Source organism: Macrobrachium nipponense, chromosome 19 (assembly GCF_015104395.2).
Source record: "Macrobrachium nipponense isolate FS-2020 chromosome 19, ASM1510439v2, whole genome shotgun sequence".
Taxonomy (NCBI): Eukaryota; Metazoa; Arthropoda; class Malacostraca; order Decapoda; family Palaemonidae; genus Macrobrachium; species Macrobrachium nipponense.
Window position 1 is genome coordinate 39,465,495 of NC_061088.1, and position 25,936 is coordinate 39,491,430.

At 39.2% G+C, this 25,936-nt stretch overlaps 1 protein-coding gene across 3 annotated transcripts in view; it reads left to right on the forward strand.

Moving 5' to 3' along the window:
- LOC135216438 (uncharacterized) overlaps positions 1–25,936 on the forward strand; it is a 55,165-nt gene that overhangs the window by 26,192 nt on the left and 3,037 nt on the right. The gene's annotated exons all lie outside the window — the stretch shown is intronic.

Consider the following 25,936-nt stretch of genomic DNA (forward strand, 5'->3'; position numbering starts at 1 on the left):
CTATATGAAAATATATTAATTCCGAGGTAAAGCGAATTAGATATTATAGGACATTTGTATCTCGAGCATATATATATATATATATAGATATATATATATATTATATATAATATAATATATATATATATATATATATATATATATTTATATTTCCTTCGTGGTTTATACCTTTATTTAAATATATATATATATATATATATATATATATATATATATATATATATATATATATATATATATATAATATATATATATATATATATATATATATATATATATATATATATATATATATATATATATATATAATATATATATATATATATATATATATATATATATATATATATATATATATATATATATATATATATATATATATATATATATATATATATATATATTTAAATAAAGGTATAAACCACGAAGGAAATATATATATATATATATATATATATATATATATATATATATCTATCATCTATCTATCTATCTATTTATCTATATATATATATATATATATATATATATATATATAGATATATATATATATATATAATATATATATACAGTGGTAACCTCGAGATACGAAATTAATCTGTTCCGAGAAGGCCTTCGTATTATTACGGTAATGTGATATGACATCTATATATATATATATATATATATAGTATATATATATATATATATATATATATATATGTATATATATATATATATATATGTCATATCACATTTACCGTGATTCATATACATATATTCGAGCTACAAATATCCTTTTAATATCTAATTCGCTCCACCTCAGAATTAATATATGTCTATATACTGATATGAAACAATGTACCATGAGAATATATATACATATATATATATATATATATATATATATATATATATATATATATATATATATATCTATATCTATAGCTATAGCTACATATATAGATATATATATATATATATATTATATATATATATATATATATAATATATATATATATATATTATTTATTTATTTATATATATATATGTGTGTGTGTCTGTATATGTATGTACATATGTATATGTATATATTTTTTTAGGAAAAAAACCCTTCGGACTCACGTGAACAAAATGTGTGTAGTTGTCTAAACCAGGGCTCTCCAAACTATGGCCCGCGGGCCACATCCGGCCCGCCAAAGAAATCCCTGTGTGATGGCCATGAAAAAATAATTATCGCACGACTGGCATCGCTGAATTATTCAATGCTGAAAATCTTTCAACACAATTCCAAATGGAAATTATTGATCTCCAAGCAGATGACAGACTGAAAGATAAGTATAGAGAAGGAAATCTGATTGAGTTTTATAAATGCCTGCAGCCAGATCAGTTTCCAAATTTGATAAAGTTTGCTTGTAGTTTTGTGTCCATTTTTGGTACAAAATACTTGTGTGAACAAACATTTTCCAAAATGAAGTATGGGAAATCTAACTATCAAGGAAATTTGTCTGGTGATCATTTGAAATCAATTCTTACAATTGGCTCATCTAATCTGGAACCTGATTTCAATGTAATTTTAAAGTCAAAACATCAGTATCATTCGTCACACTAATTTGGTTGCATAAAACTAAAGGCAGGAATCTATATAGTTTACCCTGATGTTTTCCAACAAGATATGTTTTAATTTTTCCATGTTTATACTGGCACTGATTTGTTTTTTTTATTTTTTTCCTTTGGCCCGCTTAAATGTGAGAAATATATAATGTGGCCCTTACATTGAAAAGTTTGGAGACCCCTGGTCTAAACTAATGTCCTCTTGTGAATCCGCGAGCACATGATTAAGCCTGATCACTTCAATCTTAGTGATTAATCCCCTTGTGATATTAGTAAACATCCCCTAGTTAATTCAAGCAACGAAATAGTTCTCTCTGTGTAAACTCCCCGTAGTGTGTAACACTGGCCACGTGTTCCCTCGCCTCAGTACTCATACTAGGATGCAATCTCTTTGCAGACAAACACCGTGCCTGATTGTGGGAGAAATTGGGAACCCCTTGGAATAAATCTTACATTACAATAACACGTTTGCGCAAAATTCTGAACTCCATGTCTGGTTGCCCGGCCACGTGTTTCCGGTGGATCAACAATCAACCACCTTATAAGTTCCTGGACCTCTGTAAATTAATGTAAATATAGTGCATTTAAACTAAAGCCCAGCTTTTGTGTAAATTACTCCTTCATCAGTAATATTGGCCTTCTGCCATACTTTTTTTTTTCTTTTCTTTGTTGTGATCTCTTGTTCCTCCATTCAAGGCCAATTTTTTTAGTGTTAGACTACATTTTCCAAGAGTGAATGAGCAGTTCAGAACAAAATGGCGACTTTCTGCTAGAATCGTGAGGATCATTTTCATTTCCAGTTGTGTAGTGATCATTTAAACTGGTATCATGAAAGAAACGAATCTGAATGCCTTTAATATTTTATGAGCAAGTGAAAGCAAGGTTTCCCAATTCTCCACAACAGGAAAAAGGTAAATTTTATTTTTTAGTTATTTGTGTAGAACTAGGGATTCTAGTTAGGTGTATAAAAATCTGACTAACATTATAGCGATAGGAAATAGACCACGTGTATGCCGATAGACAGATAGAGAGAGAGAGAGAAATTTTAACCTTAGCTTCTTTTTATGAGCCATTGCATAAAGCATAGAGGTATTTAGGGAGTAAAATTCAAAACGAAAATAAGTGCCATATTACGTTAATTGCCAGTTAATCTTGAATCTCGTGTTGTAAAGATATTTCGTGTTTTCTTTACGTAAATCAACGCGCTGTTCAATATCCGAGCTCTCTCTCTCTCTCTCTCTCTCTCTCTCTCTCTCTCTCTCTCTCTCTCTCTCTCTCTCTCCCTTAATGCATACAAGCGAGAGTTTAAAATACAAATTCTGAGCATAGTTAGGTTGAAAGGGTAAGAAGGACCAGTGATTTGTGTTGGTAAAAAAGAGAAAATAATTTTTACCTCCTTTTCGTCTTCATTAGGACTTGGGGCGATAATGACCTGCTCGTTCACTCCTGGAAAATGTAGTCTAACACTAAAAAAATTCGCCTTGAATGGAGGAACAAGAGATCACAACAAAGAAAAGAAAAAAAAAAAAACTATGGCAGAAGGCCGCTATTACTGATGAAGGAGTAATTTACACAAAAGCTGGACTTAAGTTTAAATGCACTATATTTACATTAATTTACACAGGTCCAGGAACTAATAAGGTGGTTGATTGTTGATCCACCGGAAACACTTGGCCGGGCAAATATACACGGAGTTCAGAATTTTGCGCAAACGGGTTATTGTAGTGCAAGACTTATTCCATGGGGGTTCCCAATTTCTCCCACAATCAGGCATGGTGTTTGTCTGCAAAGAGATTGCATCCTAGTATGAGTACTGAGGCGAGGGAACACGTGGCCAACGTTACACACTACTCTCTTTCAGTCTAAAAGGTTACAGGCCACTCAGGGGGAATGAAAATGAAAGGGAGTTTACACAGAGAGAACTATTTCGTTGCTTGAATTAACTAGGGAGTGTTTACTAGTATCACAAGGGGATTAATCACACCATTGAACAAATTGGGGGAGTGAGCAGCTAAACAAAGGAATTTACTCTCACAGTACCTGGAAATCCTGGGCTTGGTAGTCTTCTTATCTGCTGATATTCGTGTGCACTATGGAAGTATAAAAATACTTGGGATTTCTCCAGAGGAGGCAGGGGGAGCAGAAAGGGGTGAAGTGGTGTCTGCAGGGCGAGGTAACAGAAGCTTCTGAGCTCTCCTAGTTCTGAGGTGCTTCTGAGGACGAACTGCTGTGTCTCTGCCCTTCTAAAACCTCTCCAGGCAAGCGCTGCCCAAATCCGGATTTTCCCTGTGGGAGGTAAATTCAGGACAGACAATGGGAGCAAAGATAGTTTTTCTTGAGAATGGAGGCTTTCAGTTCAAAAGGGCAACTTATATAGACAAGGATGAATGAGTCTTGTTATAAGTCCTTGGTTCTGGCATAAAACCTTGAACATATATATATATATATATATATATATATATATATATATATATATATATATATATATATATATAATGAATAATGGCATTGTAGCTCATTAGCTTAAGACAGGCCATGCTATTAACTAAGGAATCAGTTGGAATCCATTTTTATTGAAGCCATATCAACAAGGAATTTAAATATCCATCCTGGATTGTCCCTTGATCCTCTCTCCTTGTCTATTTTGCTTAAAGAGCATGCCGCCCAGATCAACAAACTGTAACCCGGGGCCCCCTTTCTGTATTTGTATATAAAGGTCTGTCAACTTCTATTATATTGATTGTGAACTTGAAAATGTAGAATATACTAAGAAAGTACTTGTTCCAAGTGGATTTAAGGAGGATAGAACTAAGATTGAAGTGATCAGGCCTACATCTTGAAACGTCATTCCCTATAGGGGGGAACCACTCACAGTGTGCCTCGGATGTCAATAAATGTTATCAACCTCTTTTTGGTTCCCGGTTTCATTGGCTTTCGTCTTATGTTTTACCTCCATCTTATTTCATCTGTTCCCATGTAGCTCTGCAACCGTGTCGTTTAGAATTTTTAAAAATGTTCCGGATTCATGAGAACACATGACAACTACACTCAATCTGTTCACGTGACTCCGAAGGATTTTCCCTTAAATATATATACATGCATATATATATATAATATATATATATATATATATATATATATATATATATATATATATATAGGGGTGCATGACTTTTCGTCTAAAACTCTTTGTTATAAACCCCTTTAGTCTAAGACACTCTGGCCTTAAGACACTTTTGACTAAAAATAAAAACTCGTTTTAAACTGCACTATCGCCTTGATCAATTTAATTAATTCCTTTCCTAAAGGAATACATAAACGGTAATTGTCTCTCTCTCTCTCTCTCTCAAGACACTTTTGGCTAGTAACTCTCTAAACGCTATCAGGAAATTATTATTGTGGTCAATGAATTGTTTGTTCACAAATGTTTCCTCGTTAAGTTGTTCAGGTATATGACAATGTTTACAAGTTTCTAAGTTTATTGTTTCTTCTTATTTTAGTTTCTTCAAATACCCCAAAATGGACAGTGCTTTACAATTTATGAAAACAATCCGAGGAAAAGATAAACTTTGCTATAATGTTTACTATTGTACGAAGAATAATTCAATTTCCAAAGCTTCCAACATCATTGGCTGATGTAGATTTAGACTAACCATTAGAGGAGAAGACTGGCTAGTACATGATAGTGGACTAGATGATAGAGAGAGAATTTTGATTTTTGCAGGACCATCGTCTTTACAACAGTTAAGTTCATCAAAGCACTGGTTCGGGAATGGAACTTTTGAAACATGTCCCAATACTTTCTACCAAATATATACAATTCATGCCCAAGTCCATGGTGAAATATGTACATCCTCTTGTTTTTGTATTACTACATGGGAAATTGGAAGTAGTTTATATTAAAATGTTGCAATTCTCTTGCTGAAGCGATGGAAGAGCACAGAATTGAAACTGATATTACAGAAGTGAGCATCGACTTGGAACTGGCAGCTCGAAATGCATTTTTACGTGTTTTTGGTGATATTGCTGTGCATTTCTGTTTTTTCCATTTCTGCCAAAGGACCTGAAAAAAAATTCAACATTGGGGCTTGTAAGTCTTTATAATAATGACACAGACTTTTCTTTATTTTGTCAGAAAGTGAATGCCTTGGCCTTTTTACCTATCGCTGATGTCCCAACAGGGATGCAGTGCTTAAAAGAAAGTGCACCTGAAAATGCTTTGCCGTTTGTAGAGTACTTAGAAAATAATTTGTAAATGGAATGCTAAGACGAAATGGAAGATGTTCCAAGCCATTATTTCCAGCATCTGAATGGAATATTTACGAGCTAACAAAGGATGGTAGTGGGGCAGATAACAGAAAAATCTTGCAAATGATGATACAAGCATCAAATTGGCACAAGTGTCCTCCAAGGTATACTAATCAAATATGCCTGATTGGCCAATTGAAAATCCAAGATTGCGGTCATTTTCAAGATGGCCACCAAAATAACCACCCAAAGTAGATGTTTTGCTTAGAAATATTTGTAGTTGTCTGATTTGTATGAACTAAGTGTGGAATCCTGTTTTGAAGCCTGCTGAACTATATTTTCCTGTTTAAAAACCACTCTGAGACATTTCTCAAGATGACCACCAAGATGTTTGTCTTTCTTTATGTAAGTTTTGTCCCGGGTAGTACATTTTCAAAGTTATGTATACCGTGCTGCTGTTTCTCGATCTGCTACTGTTCACATTCACATATGCAGCTGCAGAGTGATGTGCAAGGAAGCTCTGCCTGAGAGTACTTGCATCTTCCTTTGCAAACCTTCTTACAGAGGCACTTTGTCCATTCTTGACAGCTTGCTGCAATCGGTGGTAGTGTTGTCCAATGTATCTGCCATACTTCTCCTTTCTGTGTCCACCCCCATTCAGCTGGACTGCTCATGTGTGGATTTACAGCGGGTTGCCTGGCCCCAGATGATCCCAGCCTGGTAGGCTGCACGCTTTGCATGTTCTCTGGAGGCTGCCTATGTTGGTGGAATTGAGTTGTACGGCCTCTGCTTGCAGGCAAACTGATCTAGTCTTGCTCATCCACGACAGTGGTTCCGCTTAATCTGTCGTACATGAGGACAAGGAATCTTTCCAGCCTCTGCATGTCAAGATCACGAATCAATGTTGGATGCTGGCTGAGATTGACGAATGTTTCAGTAATATCATCAAATACATTCCAAGTCTGCCATGCAGATTTCTTCACTTTCCCACGGAAGGCAGACACAATGTCACATCCAGTGAATGCGTGAAAGTAGTGGATCCCTCTATCTTTCACAAGCCCAATTGCAGAAACTACCTCATGGACTGGAATCCATCACATATGGGCTCCTTGGCTAAAGGCAATCCACATTTCCTGAAGACCTAGTTTCTGGAAGGATGGCTGTACAGGTATTGCTATGACCAGCACATCTGTGTCATTAGCCTTGATGATTATAGACTTGTTCCCGTTAGTCTTTGCATCCCTAGCATGAACAAATATTCGACTGTCAGCTTCTTCGTGACAACATGGGGACACAGCATCCAGAGACTTTACTGTGTTGCTAATGGCATCCTCTCTTGTGACGATGACTGTGCATGTCATTTCTGCTTCACACATCTTTTCGGCCAGGAAGTAAAACAGTTCAGACTTGTTTCTGGGGTCACGAAGGAAGTTTTACCAGTTTCCTGGTGTCTTGCTTGTTCCTGTCACTCTTCTGATTCCTTTCCCCCTTTTTGACCTCGTCTCTGATTTCAGCCTTGATTTCTTGTATACATCTAAGACTTATTTCCACCCGCTTGTACCGACCACCATAGGATTCCACCTTTGGGATGATGTCTTCTTTGGTCCAGCGACCATCCACCTACAAAGTTCTGACAGGTTTTCTGTCAACCCAATTGCTCCTCTGTCACCTTTGGTCACTGCATTATTGTGAGCATGCGCTTGGTCAATCGCTGTGCCAGAGAATTCTCCTCAACTTGTGGATGACGAAGTTACCATTGTGAAACTCCTCGGCCACGTCTGGATGTTGTTGTTCGAGTGACATCATATCTCAGAGGTGAATAGTGATCCACCGGGCATAGTTAACATTGTTATTTGCAAAGAAGTAAGGCACCAGTTCTGAAAGTGCTTCATGTTACAAGTTGAAGTCTCCTTCTCTGAATGAGCAGATGAGGGTAATATCGTGAGTTCCATGTCCAGCACCATGTGCTAGACTCTTCAGAGCAGAAATCATGATATGCCTTCTTCATCAGTTTGTACAAGCTGCATGCTGTAATCTGGTGTGCTTGTCTTGTCTTTGCAACACTGGATGCAGACAGGTAGACTGATGTACCAGATAAGGCCACCCCTGCTTCCACAATGGCACTGGTCCACCTGCTCACTGTCCTGTAGTAATGTTCCTATCAATCTCAGTGAAGCCATTTCTATATTAAGGCCTCCAAACATGATAACAAACTTGTCCTCTCCATATTCTTGCCACTTCCACTGTATTTCTTTCGCCAGAGCATACAACAGTTGGTCAGCAACAATTACAGGTGTCTGCTGTGGGTTCAAAAAAGCCACTGTATCACAGACCTTCTCCATGGTATGATTGATAGTTGCAACAGTGTGCGCCTGGTCTTGCCACACAGGTATCTTTGCCAATATGCTCACTCCAAATGGTTGGCTCCTTTTCTGTGTTGCATGATATGCTGACCATGTGATGCTGACTGCATCACCCACATTCTCAGTGAGGAAGACTTCCTCCAACCAAGAATATTCTTCTTTCAAATGTGACCTGATCGACCCTGGTGCTGGTAAGGATTGGCTTGCAACTGGAGGAGGATTTGGGTTTTTGGTGATGTATGCTGGTCGAATATTGGTGTATGCTTCTGGAAGCTCTGGAACTTTTTTAACATTCACTTTTTACTCTATATCTAGTTTGAGTGGCTCACTTTAATCACCAGGATTTCCTGTGTTTGGATGCTGGAAAATGGACACACTTGCACTGTGTAAAGATGTTTCAGCTGTGGTCGCAGTCGGATTGTGATCTATGTTGTCAACTGTGTTGTCAACTGCTCCAGTTGTGAACAAATTCTTTCTCAAGACTGGAGGACAGATTACTCCATCTTCCACATACTGTGCAACAGCTGCTTCTCCTAACTGTGCTGAGATTTCTAGGACTCGGTCAAATGATATGCCAAGACGAGGAAGAGACAAATAATTGAAATGCTCCATGAGAATGGGCTCAGCATATCATTTGCCTGAGTCCTAGAAATCTCAGCACAGTTAGGAGAAGCAGGTGTTGCACAGTATGTGAAAGATGGAGTAATCTGTCCTCCAGCCTTGAGAAAGAATTCGTTCACAACTGGAGCAGTTGACAACGCAGTTGACAACATACAGGCATATGTTCCTCTGCAAAATGTGGCTCCTGGTCCTTGGAATGCCGTAGACATCCGTTCCTTTCTTGTATTTGGCGAAGCAGTTGTACTGTAGAAGTTGTGATTTAGCAAAGTCTGATTTTGATGCTACATGACGGAGTTAGGACTTGATGTCTGCACCATGTTCGATCATGCATACAAACTGAAGCAGTGATGGTGGCACAGCCTGTTCCGAGTCTTTGTCATGAAAATAACTGCTGAAATTTGACTTCTGATGGAGCATGTCCTAATGGAGCATGTCTTGTCTTATTATCTCAGCAGCTTTTACTAGATGGATCACTTCACCATGATGGGGTGCTTCTGATAGGATTGAACCTACATCGGTTTCAACAGCCAGCAGAACTTTTCATCCTTGGCAATTAGCTTGCAGCTGTGGAATGTGCAAAAGCAGCTGATCCTTGAGTCAAGTAGGAGGAACATCAGGCGAGTCAACACCAAGCTGTTCCAGCCTCTGCTTGTAAAGCTTGGTCAAATCAGCAAGCTTGAAAATTGGTGGCCTCTCACTAGCATTTTCTATCTCACAGATGTAGATGATTAGTTCAGAGAAAGCAATTAGATCTGCATCCTTCCAGTGTTCCTGTGCTTTTTCTTGCTCCCGCCCCTTTAGGTATACCCGTTCTTGGTTATACAATGCCACTAAACAGCCAAGGTGATATTTCACTTCTTGGGCTACAACATCTCCTGCACTTAGTTTGGCAAGAAGTTTTGTATCGCTGAGTGTTTTGGCACATTCATTTATTCTCCTATTCACTTGCATTGTCATTGCTTCTCTAAGCTCCCCTCCTTCAGTTTCGCAGAAGCATTCTTTTGTTTTCGTTTCTCGTACCTTCCATATAATCTTACTTCTATTGCCCTCATCACTAGTACCAACATGACTTGCTCTTTTTTCAGCTCGGTGTAACTTTGTGTTGTTGAATAGAAGCCTGCAACTCTCATGATATTGTGCCTTATTTTTTTCTCAACGTTTCCTCTATCCCAGAACCTTCGTCAAGTTTTGCAGGGTCTAGCTTTATTGGTAGCGCATTGACTGAGTGAAACAGAGAAATATTCTTTGCCAGGTTCGTTTATCCATCATCCCCTCTTCTGGCAGGATTGGCCTGGGGAGATTTTAGATCTTTCTTAACCTCCTGACATTGGCAACACTTGCTCCAGTCTGTTTCCCATGATCGTCCAGTAGAGTTTGCATTCATGATTACGATGACGTTCAGGGTCGAGGGTTTATCCTTTTACCACCCTGTACATGTAATAGTATAATAGACCTCTTATGTCCTGTAATATACAATAGGCACTTTCCTGTATGGGATACAACTAGGTTCTTGCACTGTGCCATACACCTAGTCCAATCGTTCATCCAGTGTCATAAGCCCCATGCGATCTGTACACCATCCAGATAACTAAAACCCTGTTATCCTTGGTTCGGTTCTCCCACGCTGGCACGTCCTGTGCATTCAGGTGCGGCTGCCTAACTGATTTGGGGGTGATTAGGCAGCATTTGGGACACTAGTAGGTTGTTGCAGTATGATGCCAACATAAATTTTCTACTTCACTGACACTGAACCCTATGCTGAGTTTCACAGAGGTGATGTCACCAATGTGCCTTGGTAGTGCCCGACAATCACTCCTTTAATACAGTGCCTTAACCATGTTATAAACTAGAAAATATACATCAGCAGTCTTAAAACCTCTGCACTTATGCAATTCGGACAACTACAAATATGTCTAAGCAAAACATCAACTTCGGGTGGTTATTTTGGCGGGCATCTTGAAAAAGGGCCGCCATTTTGGATTTTCAATTGGCCAGTCAGGCAGATTTGATTAGTATACTTTGGAGAACAATTGTGCCAAATTTGATGCTTGTATCATCATTTGCACGATTCTTCTAAAAAATTACTCTTAGCTGCCCCACCATGGCAAATCACCTATGATAAATTCTATTGAAGCATGGCATAGGAGATTTAGTGTCCTAGTTAGATCTCATTATGATCTGTATGATGTTCTCGATGCTCTAAGAATAGAAGAACAACTTATACAGTCATGAATATCTCAACTTTCCGTAGGGGCAAGCACCAAGAAAAGAAAATACCAAAGAACCAAGAAGAGAAAAAAGAATACTAAAAGTTGTTGCCGAATACCAGAATCATTCAATGGAAGATTATCTTCAAAGTATTGCATATAATCTGGGTTCTTTATTAAATTCTTACTACTGCTTTGCAAGCATCTTGTATTTTTTGCATTTAAAATTACGTAAAGACAATATGACAATTATTATGCTATTAATTTTTGAAATGTATAATTACATGAATAAATGTGACAATTTGTAGCGTTTCCATTTTGTTACTTTTTTTCAAAATTGTCGTTTTTACAAAATAACCTTATACCACAGCGTTATTAGACCAAAGTATCTTTAGACCCCAGCGTCATTAGACTAAAGTACCTTTAGACCTAATCGTCTTTAGACCAAGTTGTTTTTAGACCAAAGTTCTTTAGCCCAAAGTGTTTTAGACGAAAGTACCGTATCCCATAAATATATAACCTTAGATTCAATCTAAACAAACTAGTGCTTCACCTGGATCAAAAATTAAAAAACTTCATTGAGATAAGTGACTGGAATAGCAAAGATAAAGATGATTGTGTCTGACTCTAGTACTTACAAAAAGCTACGTTAAGACCCATCAATTGGATGCCATAAAAATCTTCAATTCTAAAAAAAAAAGCTATACTAAAGGAACTCAGTTCAATAAAAGAGAAAGTGACGACGACGGGCCCATCTTTACCTTACATGTACGGATTAATCAAGACCCTTAAAAAAGATTTCTCTATTCGTCTCATTATCATTTCAGCCGGTTGTATAGCTATAAACTTTCTAAATATCTAATCAAATTACCATCACCTATCTTGGGTACTATTTCAAATTCCTATTTACAAAACTGTAGAGTTCTGTGCTAGACTCTCCCGTATTGAATATCCAGTACTGACAAATTAACCAATTTTCATGTAACTTCTTTATTTACTAAAGTTCCAACTGATGAATTACTTCAATATTTATCACAACATGGACTTGCATAATCTAGAATTACCTACCCACGTCATTGTTAATTTGGTATCCCTTTGTATAAAAAATTGTAAATCCGCTTTCAGTGGTAATTTTTATGCACAAATATTTGATATGGCTATACATAATCCTCTTTCGTCACTTTTGTCTAATATTTATATGGAGTTCTTTGAGGCTAGACTTATTCCAAGAAATTTATTCTCTAAAGTGTTTTGGGTTAGATATGTACACGACTGTTTTTGTATTGTAAAAGAAAACGTAAATATTTCTGATTTCGTGCATACAATTAATAATTTGCCATATATCTATTTTTACTCTATGCTATACATATTAAGGTGCCAACATTTTCCAGTATGTATCCTAGAGCTCTTAGAATTTGTAGTACTGAATTTTTGGAAGATGAGTTTAAAACTATTGATAAAATAGGCGACTTATTATGTTACCCTCCATAGTTTTTGGAACTTTGTAAAAATAAAGTAAAAAAATGCAACCTGTTTTAATTAACAAAGAACTTAAGAATATTCTCTGCGTAACATTTCATCCTAATTTCATTCCTGCTTTACCCATTTTTAAAACTATTAATACTTACTTAGTATTTAGATATAATATTTTGAGAAATAAACTAATCAAGCATAGTCCGTCAAATTAAAAAAAATATTGCATACAGTATTCCTTGTGAAGAATTTAATAAATTTATGTAGAGCAAACCTCGAGAGATCTAAAGGGGAGATGCTCTCAGCACAAATTGGATCATTGGCTTAAGACAGGCCATGCTATTAAATGGGATAATTCCTTGAGAATTTGCAGGGTCAAAATCACCGCAAAAGGAATCTGTTGAAATCCATTTTTATTGAAGCCACGCCAACAATAAATTTAAGTCTCCATCTTGGATTGTCCCTTGATCCTCTCTCCTTATATCTTTTGCTTAAAGAACATGTCACCCAGATTAACCAACCGTAAACCCGGCTACCCTTTTTTGTTTTTGTATATGAAGATGGGTCAAGTTCTATTACATGCAGTGCAAACTACAAAATGTAGAATATACTACGAAAGTACTCGTTCCAAATCCCCATTTTTTTTCACACCTTTCTACCATGGATTTAAGGATATTCCCAAGCACGTGTTCCTTCATGATACATCTTCCTCTTTCCATTGATGTGTTTTTTCGTAAATTGGCCGACCTCAAAGTTTACCCTGTCTGAGAAGCTGCTTATCGATATATTTACCCGACCAGTAAGGTTTAAGAAAGACATAGTCTATATGGTCAGAATCTCAGGCTCCATTGGAAAGATTGATCCTACTATCTTGTTGTTTTATCAGTGAAGATTCTACCATCTGATATTTGTATCGACAGCTGCTTTTGTATAAAATTCGGGATGAGTTCCAATCCATGATATGTTCGTTTTATTTTTAAGATGGACAATTGCTGAACTATGATGTCCAAATCTAACGGAGTGCTTATGTATAGTTAATCTTTCCAAGATCGCTCAGTTAAATATGGACAAAATAGTTCAGCAATTTTCCATCATATAAATAAAACAAACCATACCATGGATTGGCACTCAACCCAAATTTTATACAAAATACAAAACCAGCTGTCAATACAAATGTCAGACAATTAAATATTCATTGATAAAACAAGATAATAGGATCAACCTTTCCAAGGGAGCCTGGGACGTTGACCATATAGACAATCTTCCTTAAGGCAATGATGAAGCGGACTAAGACAATTGACAGAACCAACGTCAGCTTAGCAGTGACCTAAGGATTCACCATATATTTTGCCAATGTAACTTCTTCTGTCATTCACTACTTGTAAGGGTGGGAGTCATCCACCGAAATATAGTCCTTAGCTTTAAACCACAATGTTTAAGTGGGCCTTTTATACTTAAGATGTATCCTGTTTTAACAGAAGAATTCATTTATACACACCCAGATTTATATATATATATATATATATATATATATATTAGGATATATATATATATATATATATATATATATATATATTATATATATATATATATATTATATATATATATACATATATATATATATATATATATATATATATATATATATATATATATATATACACACATATATATATACATATATATCTGAGGCTTCATTGGAAAGATTGATCCTACTATCTTGTTTTATCAGTGAAGATTCTACCATCTGACATTTATATCAACAGCTGCTTAATTTACTATGTTTACCTTGTTAGCCCCCTGTTTCTGTTTTCATCATTCTCACTGTTGGATGAATTTTCAGCAATGACTCTTGTGCAAGAATTTTGTTCAGTAACGTCCCAGTATATTTTTTTTATATTTCAGTCGGAATTTAATGTCAATAAACTACAATTATGTACTTGTTTATCATTTGCGCTAAAGCTGGAAAAGAAAAACAGAGAAGAAATTAGCTCACGACCAATGCGAAGTTAGCTTAGATAGGATTATAGCCCTTTTACCCCCAGGTCGAAAGACCAAAATTCTGTGTAAGAGAACGAACCAGTCCAGCAGCATGTTGTCTTGCTACATAGTGATGTCGCCAAGTGATTGGTGAAATTCCTGCATTAGAAATAGAAAATCAAGAAAATTTCAATAAAAGGGTGTTTGGAAGGAAGTAGTTTTGTTTGTATAATAATATTGTGGTCAACAACACTTCCTTGGACCTAGTGAAAATATATTTTAGGGGATTAACCTTGAAAGAAAGGCAGGAAAAATGAATCATATATATACATACTAAATGCCACGATCAAAGCATGTGCTCCCCATATGTATATATACGTACTAAACTGCTTGGGTAGTGTTAGCGTACTATGTAGATATACATACTAAACGGTTAAAGGGTTAAGCTAAAATATGCAGTAAATACTTGAATTTGCTAATGGACAGAAAGTCACCAGTTTAAAACTAATCCATACAAGATATTATTTATGGGACGCAATAAAGTAAATTACTCTAAATGACTGAAACAGTTCTAAATAAATAAATTAATGAAATTCCAGATAGAGTTAACAGCAACTCAAAATACTGATTCTGGGTTTACTGAATGCATTTGAGATACAAATATTCCTTCTTAGGAATTCCTGCAAGTAGCCGATTTTCAATGAACGCTGAATGTCGATAATCTACCCTGATACGACTGAAGGTCTCGAGGTTGGCATACACAATCTGGAAATAGGTCATCCAGACAACAACTAATATATATAAAACATCTCTCACTTACTAATTAACACAATGGAGGGTAATTGAATTTATAGTCCGTTGGCAGGTGATGTTTTCCATCCCATTCAGCTTGGTGTTGGGGGAGATGCCCAAAGGACTGGATAGTAATTTAAGTACCAGCAGAGGTGTTCATAGGAATACAAGTTGTGGAGTAAGAATATCTAAAGGAAGTTTAGCCTGCAGATTAACCCCCCCCCCCCATAACTCACTGACACCCACTTCCTGTCTAATCCTGCTTCTCAATACATTAATAGATAAAAGAGACACAGAATAACATTTTCAAGTCTGCAATGTCTGATAACCATAGTCTTATGCCAAATCTTAATGATGTGAGTGCCGTGAGTACTAGAAATGCAAATTCAGCATCTGTAAGGTTCCATTAGTGTGGGTCAAAGGTCTCAAATGAAAGCAGAGAGAAGTGAGAAATAGATGTAGAGGGAGAGAGACAGACCCATACAGTGATAGCAGGAAGTCTTTGTGACTCAGTTCCCAACACCCAGAGGTAACCCAGGTGGAAATTATAATCTAATAAGGGGATACATTTATTTGAGAAAACTAAACCATCTAAATAATCTCCTAAAGATATAATTCCTTTTCGTACATAAATAACTGTTCAAAGAAGAATTAAGAATTTTGTTAAATTGTTTTCACTGAATTTAGATTCCAACCGGAAACAAAATGACCTTCCTGAACACGTTGGTGGTAATAAAATCACTTCAAAAACAAAAATTAAAGTCAAACCATGTTTTAAAAATTCACACACAATAATTAAATCTAAAAATTTCCACCTCAAAGTAAAGTTAACAATTACTTAAAATTCCCCCCAAAATTCGCTGTTGTCATGCTTTAGGTTGGGTCTTTGTTTCTGAGTGTAAGACAAAGGAATGAAGGAGTGATTGTCTCCCATTTGTGTTCTTCCTTTTGAAATACACAAACTGTGCACAGTTTAACATTGTTTTTTTGTGAGGGGTTTCCATTCCAAGTTTTTCATAACATAATTAAAAAGATTTATGTGTCTTTCTGTGAGTTCTTTCCAGGGTCTGGGAAAGTGCTTGCACTGTACCCACATGATCGGACGTTTGTGTCGTTTTTCCCCGTACCCAAGTGTTAGGTATGTTTCTGATTCCTCGTGTGTGGAGAGTATATAATGGCCATCTCCTCAGTGGGGAATGTACAAAAGAATGCAGTGGTTATGTATCCCCCACTGTCATTGCAACTACAAACTCCTCCTCCCTTACCTGTCATACCCAGTAAGGATATTTTTCCTCTCGTTTTGCTTCCTACCTACTAAGAAGAAATCAGACCTGATTTAGCAAGCTCTCTGTAAGGTCCTCAAGAAGAGTTTTAGGATAGCAGTGCGATGGAGATGGGAGAACCAAGCAGGAGTTCAGGAAACAACAACATGCTCGCCAAGCAGGAGTTCAGGAAACAACAACATGCTCAAATCACTCTATAGTCCTTCGCAATTGATCATTGATTAGAGAGTAGAAGAACAGAACTACCATTCACATGGCTGAGGGAGACAGAGGTCCCCCTCTACAGAGTCAGACCTTTCCTCCAGATCTTCTCCAGTGAGGAGGGATAGATGCCATCCGGGACCATGTTCCAGCAGGGGTAGCTTGTTACTGTGAAGAAGCCATTCTAGGAGGAGTGGCTCCGTGCTACTCTGCCACATTGAATTGGGTTCACTGGCATCATCAGAAAAGCAATTCTTATCAGTACTTATCGAGGAGGACTTCCCAATCACGTTCCAGAAGTGTGTCATAGAAGTTTACCTCTCTAGGCAAGATCAGGACAGAGCAGAGTGTCAACCCTCCTGACAGGGATGGCTGAGACTGCAGTCCGATGGGAAGTCAGGAAAATGTCACAGTACTACCTCAAAGGTGGCCACAGCAAAGCGGATTCCCATGCAGTAGAAGTAGTGGAGGATAACACACAGGGATTCTGCAACGTCCGCTTTGTGGTGAAGAAATGGTCGAGTAGATGGAGATCCATCATTGATCTGTCAACATTGAACTGTTGACTTCATTCAAAATGGAGATGGCTCAATCAATATTGACAACAATCAGAGAGGGAGACTTTATGTTCTCTATGGACCCTCAAAATGTATATTGCCACATCACAAACACACCCCTTCTCCAGGAAGTTCCTGTTTTGTCTCCAGGAAAATCACTTACCGATTCAGGGCCCTTTGCTTTGGCCTCATGACAGCCCCTCAAGTATTCACCATGGTGTTTCAAATGGTATTAGAATGGTCCAACAGGAGGGGGCATCCATGTATGGAGATACCTGGATGACTGGCTCTATGGTTTAGGGTGCTCATCTGAGAGGAGAGGTTATTTTGAGTATATGGTCCCACAACACCTCTATGGCTTATCAATGTTGTGGAAGTGTGAGAAGCATGGGTGGTACTGCAGTCATCAGCCTTCTAGCCATCAAGTTGTCAGCCAGGTACATTCCAGGTGATAGAAATGTACTTGTAGATCAACTCAGTTGTCAGAGTCAAGTAGTGGAGACAGAATGCCCCTACACTCCCAAGTAACAGAGAAGCTGTTCAAGATATGGGGATCACCCATACACAGTCTGTTCACAACATGACTGAACAGAAAACTTCCAGTCTACTGTTTGCCATTCGTGGACTTGCAGGGAGTGATGGAGAATGCATTTCAGCCTCCAAGAGACAACCTGGACATCTTTGCATTTCTACCATTCAGTGTTGGTTTGTTACAGATGCATGACTGTGGCAAAAGTTTATCATTTAGCCCTGCCACAGGTCTTCAAACAGTATGGGTTAAGCTTTCTTTTTCGGTAGAATTATCTATGCTACTGAGAGGTTTCAAACATTCTTGCCTTCCTCAAGAGTTTTGGCTTCCAGAGTAGAATGCTTCCTTAGTTTTGACAAACCTTACTAGGTCTCCCCTCAAGCCTATGGCCATCCCTTTGAACAGAGACCCAAATCTTGGCTTTGGCCTCAACAGAGAGGGTGGAGAGTTACATGGTCTGTCATATTTTGTCTGTCCTTCAGAGGGGTTGGGACCTCTCTTGTTCCTGAGTTTTGCAGCAAAAACACAGAACCAGGCTGTTTCATTCAGATGACAGATTTGAGGGTTTCTCCCTCCTTTCAAGTCTTCCTTGGTGGAGATGCAGATGAGTCCACATTGTAAAGTACTATGTGAAAAGGACCTCTCTGAGACCTGAATGTAGGAGATCTGTTGTTAGTACAGGCAGGTAACAGAAAGTTTTCAAGAATACCTTTCTGACTTTGTAAGGTATTGAAATTAGCCTATAACTCCTCTCTGGAGGAGATTAGCCTTCCTTCCCACTCAAGAGTCTATAAAGTGGGAGACATAAGTCCTTTCCTCACTTTTCAGAGGTACTTCTATGTCCCTCACTTTTCAGAGGTGCTTCTCGGTATATCAGGTAATGAGGACAAGAGTTTGACATTGACTGTCTTTACCTCACTCTAGCTAAGGGATGGTGCACTCATTCAGTGAATTCCTTCTCCCTATGGCATGTGGCGGAAATTCAACAAGTTACGTAGCCACCCAAGCTCCAATTGGACAGAGAAATGTCTTTTCAGAGCATATAAACTTCATATAGACTAAAGGCATGAATGTTGAGTGACTGGACTGTCCTTATCCTTTCTGCTTACAAGAATAGAACAAGAAACAGATGAGTACATAACTACAACCAGTCTTAGTTTAAGTCCTAGAATGTGTTGCCCTCTTCTAACAAGGGTGAAAGGAGACATAGGAGAACTTATTCTCAAATAATTGCTTGGTAATATCTAGTATAAGTTTCCAAAAGACATGAACTTTCTTATAGGAGACATAATGGTTCTCAAGATTCCTTCCTTGCTAGAACACCTTCTCATACATAGGGTTTTCAGGGCCAAGGCTCGACTACTATGGCCCCTCTCTTCACCAGACAGGTAGGGGTCAGGAGCCACAGCATCCCTCATTGCACATGCACCTTAGGGCATGGCATTTCCAGGTCGGGTTCAACTCTAGTCGTTGCTGAACTACTACGCCCCCCTTTAAGGATAGGTCTCCATATATAAAAGGCATTGGTTTGTATCCCCATAGGAAGAAGTACATTTTTAAAGCCATTTTCTATTTTTCCTGTGGATAAAGAAAAAAATTGACTGGAGAGCTTGTGTATAGTGGGGGTATTATCCATGATGCTATACCCTTGCTTCCAATTTGAATGGCTAATTCACACATGCTCACACTTCAAGACCTTCCACATAAATTACGATTTTTTGTATGCCCAGGAAAAATATAAATTGCTTTCAGAATTTCTTATTCTGTTAATGGTTTACAATGTTTACAGTTTTCTTAAGGGTTTATAATGTTTGCAAGATCTGCATTGTATGGATATAAAAGAAAAATACTGAAGTTTTAGCTTGGGATTCATATCGTGCATTAATGAAGAGATATTAATTGTAAACAGGATCAGGTGAGGAATTCTGTAATATTAATGAATTGATATTTAAATGGCAATATCCATGTAAATAGCACAACATGATTTTATCAATGCTAACAAATTATTTATATGCAAGAATTTGTTGACATTCCTTTATATTGTACTCTGTTCTACCAAAAATGTACTTCGGTGGTTAATGCCTGATATGATTACAAATAATTAATTTTTGTGTTAATGGGTGATGATATAGGATTAATGGTAACAATGACAACTGAAATTTTATATTGCAATACACCACCTGAACACCTGAATTAGCCCTGGTCACCTGACCAGCCCGAACAACACCCCACAAAAATTACCAACACTTAGGTAAAATTTTAACTGCCAGCACTACCAACGCTGCAGGTAAACATTGTTACCGAATCACCTGTCTGTGGCGCCGCCGGCCAACAGTGACTACTCCCATCAATGGCTTTTTGTTCGCTTGCCTGTCAAGACGTTTCTTGCAGCATGCAAACCTTTGGTCACAGCCTGACCCCCTACTATGTTGGCTAAGATTGTTGATGCCCTTTGTTTTGGATTTCACCTTGGCTTTTCTCTGCTTGTTTGATGATAATGGACTCGGACCGTAAAATGTACTCAACTGCAAAGGATCCTCCCCCAACGAAGACTCCTCCAGACCATCCCAGCAAAGATGCAGCAACTCATTGCTCTGTGTATTTCATGTAGGAAAATTCAATGCAATTTAGGTCTACGGATCAGATGCAGGCATATATTAACTCTTTCATATCCGCTTAGTTTTGAGCACTGTATCCCCAGATATCCAAGGTATCTGGGAGCGCTCGACAGTGCGAAAAAATAATTATTTCGAAAATTCAGCAAAATTATAAATTTTATGCCAACAACGTTCATTTTCTGTTCTTTTTTTCTAAATGTTAGTATTTCATGGTGGAATAGTCAGAATAAGAGTCCCAGCCCTCTAAATACGAAAAAAATGTGAGTTATTTAACAAAAAAAATCTTTACTTTTTTTTATATTTTCGTTCGTAACCCAAAAACTATGAAAGTCAGGCGAATGAATTATTTTTTTATGAGAAAGCCAATAAAATTCTCTAAATATCGACATATAAATCAATGGAAAACGAATAAGTCCAGCCGGTGAAAAAATTGATAGAAAAGAGGGTAAGAAACAGAGCGCAGTACAGGGATTTGAGCATGCGCAGTACAGAAACTACTTTGCTGGCGTATTGATACCCGAGTTACACGGTCCAAGGTATGATCTAGCCTATGGAAATCGCTACTTGTCCGAAAATAAAAAAAAATGCCCCTACCACACGCACGAAAAATTTCGGTAAATTTTACTTACCGCTATGTCAGTTGGATAGATAGGGGATAGAGTATTTATGTACTATTACGTCAGTTGGACATGAAAGGGTTAAACTTAGGAAAGTTCTTGCTTCAAAGAGTAAAGGTAGGGTAGTTTCAGCAACTAAACCGAAGGTAGAAGAAGCTAGTGATTTGGAGTCAGTACTGTATAAGAAGTTAGGATAGGTTGACATCGAATATGTCTGGTTTATTTACTACACTGATGTCAAAGTTGCAGGACGAGATGAAAGTTAGCAATAGGGAACAATTTACTAATCGCTCTCTTCCAGCTCCCCTGCCTGTTCCGGAACCAACCCTGAGGGGTGCCGGGGGTCATGGTGATCCAATAACTGAAAGGGTAGGAACTACCATCCCCCTGGCGAGGAGCAGGCAGCGTCCGCAGCAGAATTCCCTTATTCCCCTGAAAACGTAAGTCTGAAAATGAAATTAGAAATAAGACATCTAAGAGTGGTAGGGATCAGCTAGGCAAGGCATGGTTCCAAGGGCAGTTACCTTCAGATCCTTTATTTAATTCTGCTAGGTTAGGATCCCCATTGGATCCAGAGATCTGTTTATTCCTGGCCAATACTGCACCAAAGGTGAAATCTTTCCTTCCTCCTTCTGGGAGTTTCGACTCAGTTCTGTCAGCGGTAGATACTCTGAATGCCCCCTCCTCTTCAAAGGTTCCCTTTCCGTCTGGAAGTATATCAGAACCTTTGCCCTTTGAGGGTTCGTCGAGCGTTGCTCAATTCAATTTAGCTGACTATAATGGTGATCTCTTAGGTCTTTCACAGGGTTATAGGTCCTTGGTTAGGCAGTGTTTTCTTTTGGGTTTCAGTAATATTCAAGACCATGTTCTTAAAAATTTCCCTGAATTCTGTAATGATATGTATCTAGATTTTCAACGTGGTAAAGATTCAGTTTATTTTCTTTCCCTTAAAAGGATGTCTTCTAACCCTTCTATATCCCTGGGTTCGTCAGTTTCTCTTCCTCCGGTTTCAGGGGTTTCTGCTTCAGTCTCAGATCATTCGGCAGGCCCGCCTGGGTGGGGGCGTCTCATGCCTTCTTCTTTGGTTTTTCTGTATGAGAATACGTTTGCTTCTAACGCGGCTGTGTCGTGTTCCACCGGTTTTTCCCATGCGGGTGAGGTGTTGATGTCTTCCCTGCCTTCGCAGGTTACTTCTTTCGGTATCCCTTCATCTTCTGCTGGTTTCAGCGTTGCTGCGACAGGTGCACGGTTACCTGTCCCACTTCTGCCATCATTGGACCGAGAGTAGTTCCCAGTGTATCTTCCTCTGTTTTCCCTTCTCCGTCTGTCCTTCCTAAGGTAGGAGATATTTCACTGGAATTAGGTACTGGTGTTAATTCGGGGCCGGGTTTGGTAACAGGACTTCCAGGTTTCCGGACTTTGTCGTGTCCAATGGTTGCTCAGCAAGGATGGTTGCATGAGGATGTTTCATATTAAGTGGCGGTAGACGTTCGCGCAGGGGATGCGGCTTCTTCGCATGTTCAGGGAAGACCGCTTTTGGATATTAGTTCGGTTCAATCCAGGTTGTTGATTCAAGGTCGTGAAGCGCTAGGTCTGCACAGCTCCAGTGGTGTTTTTCTTCCACAAGAAGCCTTAAATCGGTCATTAGCTTCCGCATCTCGTGGTAGAGGTGTTGATATTATGCAACCTTTTGTGGTTGGCTCAAATCTGGGTTTCATTTCTCCCGATGTTTAGTCCTTAGGTGTAGGTCAGGGAAGGTTAGGTTCTCCGTCTCGTCAGAGTGGTATTCCAGGAGTCGGTCTTGCCTCTGCTTCTCCTTCTGCTCATGTGTATTCGAATGATATACAAAGAGAATTTTCTGTCGAAGACGAAGTTCCTCCTCTTCCGTTATCAAGCTGTCCAATGACGGTAGACAGTGAGTATTGTAGAATGATAAACCTCAATCAACTTCTGTTTCCTCAGTCGAAAGTTGATGAGGAACCCTTTAAACCTAGCCAAGCTATGTTTGAAGAACTTTTCTCGACCAAACCGCTGGTTATGCATCCATCATGCAAGTTGCCTTGGTTTAGGTGTGTAGAACAAGCCCTGAGGGAGGCGTACTCTCGGTTAGCTGCGGTAGTGGGGGCGGGTAGGCAGGACTCAGCTCTTATTCCCAGTCGTGAGCCATTGTATGGCATAGTGGGTAACCATTCTTCAGGTTTCAGAGTACCTCTAAACAAATTGGTAGAGGCTCTCCTTCCCTAGGTCCCTGCAGGTAACAGACTCATTGGTATTTCGGGGAGAGAAGCAACCCTTCTTGAAGACACCTTTAGGAATCAATCCAAAGCTCTGTCGCATACTATGTGGATGCTCTCGGGCCTTATGGGTTTCTAAAAACGGGACGGGTATACTTCTGATGCTGTTTTGTTCGATAACCTCATCATGTCGGTGTTGATGGAGTTACATCAAGCGAACATCTCGGCTAGTTGTACTACCTATGCCGGCAAGAAGAGGAGGGACCTGTATCTGGGCCATCTCCCACTCATTTCCCAACAGTTCACATGCGAGGTTTGGCCTGGCCTCCGCTGGCACTCTGTGAAACTCTTCAAGGAGGAGGATGTATCATCCATGGTGAATTTTGTTTCCTCCACGTCAGTAGTCGAGTCTCAGCAAGATATTATTAGGTCCCCTAAAGGTACGCATGCATCATCGCCAGGTAAGCGCTCTGGTTCATCTTCCCCGGCCAGGTCTCCAAGCCCTCTTCTAGCAAGAAGGGTTTTGGGAGATAGGAGACACTGCCCTCATCGATACCAGTAGGAGGTTTGTCCCCTGGGAAAAGTGGGGTGTGGAGAGTTGGGTGGTGGAGGTCTTGAAAGTGGGGTACAAGATCCCTTTCCACTCTGCCCCTCCACTATCCAATTCCCCGGTAGTTCATTCAAGCTATTCCCTGTCATCCATCGGGGGAAAGCTTTGGCGACGGAGATTCATTCCTTGTGGGAAAAGGTAGCGTTAGAAATAGCTCCCCCCCTTCGGGCTTTTACAGTCAAATCTTCGTAACCTCCAAGGCGAATGGTTCTTGGAGGCCCATCATAGATCTTTCGAGCCTGAACCGTTTCATCGTTTCCACGAAGTTTCGTATGGAAACAACGAAGTTGGTGCTGAGGTCAGTCTGAAAACACATCTTGATAGTGTCATTGGATCTCAAGGATACATATCTCCAAGTTCCAATACATCCAGAATCTCGGAGATTCTTTCGTTTCTCGGGTCCACTGGGAACCTTCCTGTTCAAAGTCCACAGCACCTCAGGTGTTCACGAGGGTGATGGCTCCTGTTTCTGCTATCATGCATCGTCAGGGCTTCCACATGAGGAGGTACCTGGACGGTTGGCTAATCCAAGCCTCTTCCAGGGAGGAGGCTCTCAGAGCAAGGAACTTCCTTCTAAAGCTCTACGAGACATTGGGGATTCATATCAACACAACGAAGAGTTCCCTTTCCCCTTCTCAGACTATTACCTATCTCGGCGTGGAGATTCAGACGCCTCTTTTGAAGGCTTTCCCGACTCTAGAACGAGTGCGGTCGATTATGAGACAAGTCGAGCTCTTCCTCTCGGACAAAGCACACAAAAGAATGGAGAAGTCTTCTGGGAAAGATGTCATCTCTGTCCCTTCTAGTTCCAGGCTCTCATCTCCGGATGCGTTCTCTCCAGGTATGTCTCAGGAATCACTGGGACTTTCGGAAAGAGAATGCTGTGATAATCTGGGACGATTCCTGCCTCGAGGATCTTCAGTGGTGGTCAGAAGAGGCTCATCTGACCACTGACTTAAGTCTTGCCCTTCTGATTCCGGACGTACATCTGTATTCAGATGCCTCAAATCATGGTTGGGGCGCAACCCTGGAGGAAGCTCAGGCCGAGGTCCTTTGGAGGGTTTCGGATCGGGAGGAGTCAATAAATTTCCGAGAATTAAGAGCCATAGAGGAAGCTCTGTTAAGCTTCAAAGATCAAGTCCAGGGGAAAGTCGTAGCACTCTTTTCAGACAATGCTATGGCACTAGCTTACCTAAAGAGAGAGGGAGGTACATGGTCGTCAACCCTGAACATCGTTGTGCAAAGAATCATATGTAGGTGCGAAAGCCACAAGACCTCATTACTTCTGCAGTTCATTGCGAGAAAGCTCAACGTCCTAGCAGATACATTGAGTAATTCGAAAGAAGTCTGAGGAAGCGAATGGACATTGGCGCAAGAGGTAGTCCAATCACTGTTAAAGAGGTGGCCAGCCACGGTGGATCTGTTTGCCACAAGGTTGAACTATCGTTTCCCGGTATATTTCTCTGCAGTAGCAGACCCTATGTCTTACGGGACAGACGCTATGCTCCACCCGTGGGACAATCTACAAGTATATGCCTTCCCTCCGTTCGGCCTCAATCATCAGGTACTGGCAAATCTAAGAGGGTGCAAGAATACGGAGATGACCCTTGGGACTTATCCTCTATACATGTGAGGCTATACAGCCACATGTGAGGTGTGTGGTTCCCCTCCACACAAGAAGCTTATGATACTTCATGGGAGGTTAGACGTGACCAAGACAGGACTTACTGATCAGACTAATGTTGAGGTACTCGTTCCTTCCGTTTCTCACCTGAGCATTGATTGAAGGTGAGTTAACGGAATTAATCCAAGGTAATAGTTTAATGAGTTTATACCAATGTACATCGAGTGGTCGGGCTGAAACAATGAATGAGCCCACCTCCAATTACATGTTGTACCCACCTCCAATTAAATGTTGTAAATTGGGCTAATTTAGGTGTTCAGGTGGTGTATTGCAATATGGAGTTTTCATATTAAAACTAATATTGTAATACCTGATTCAGTAACAAT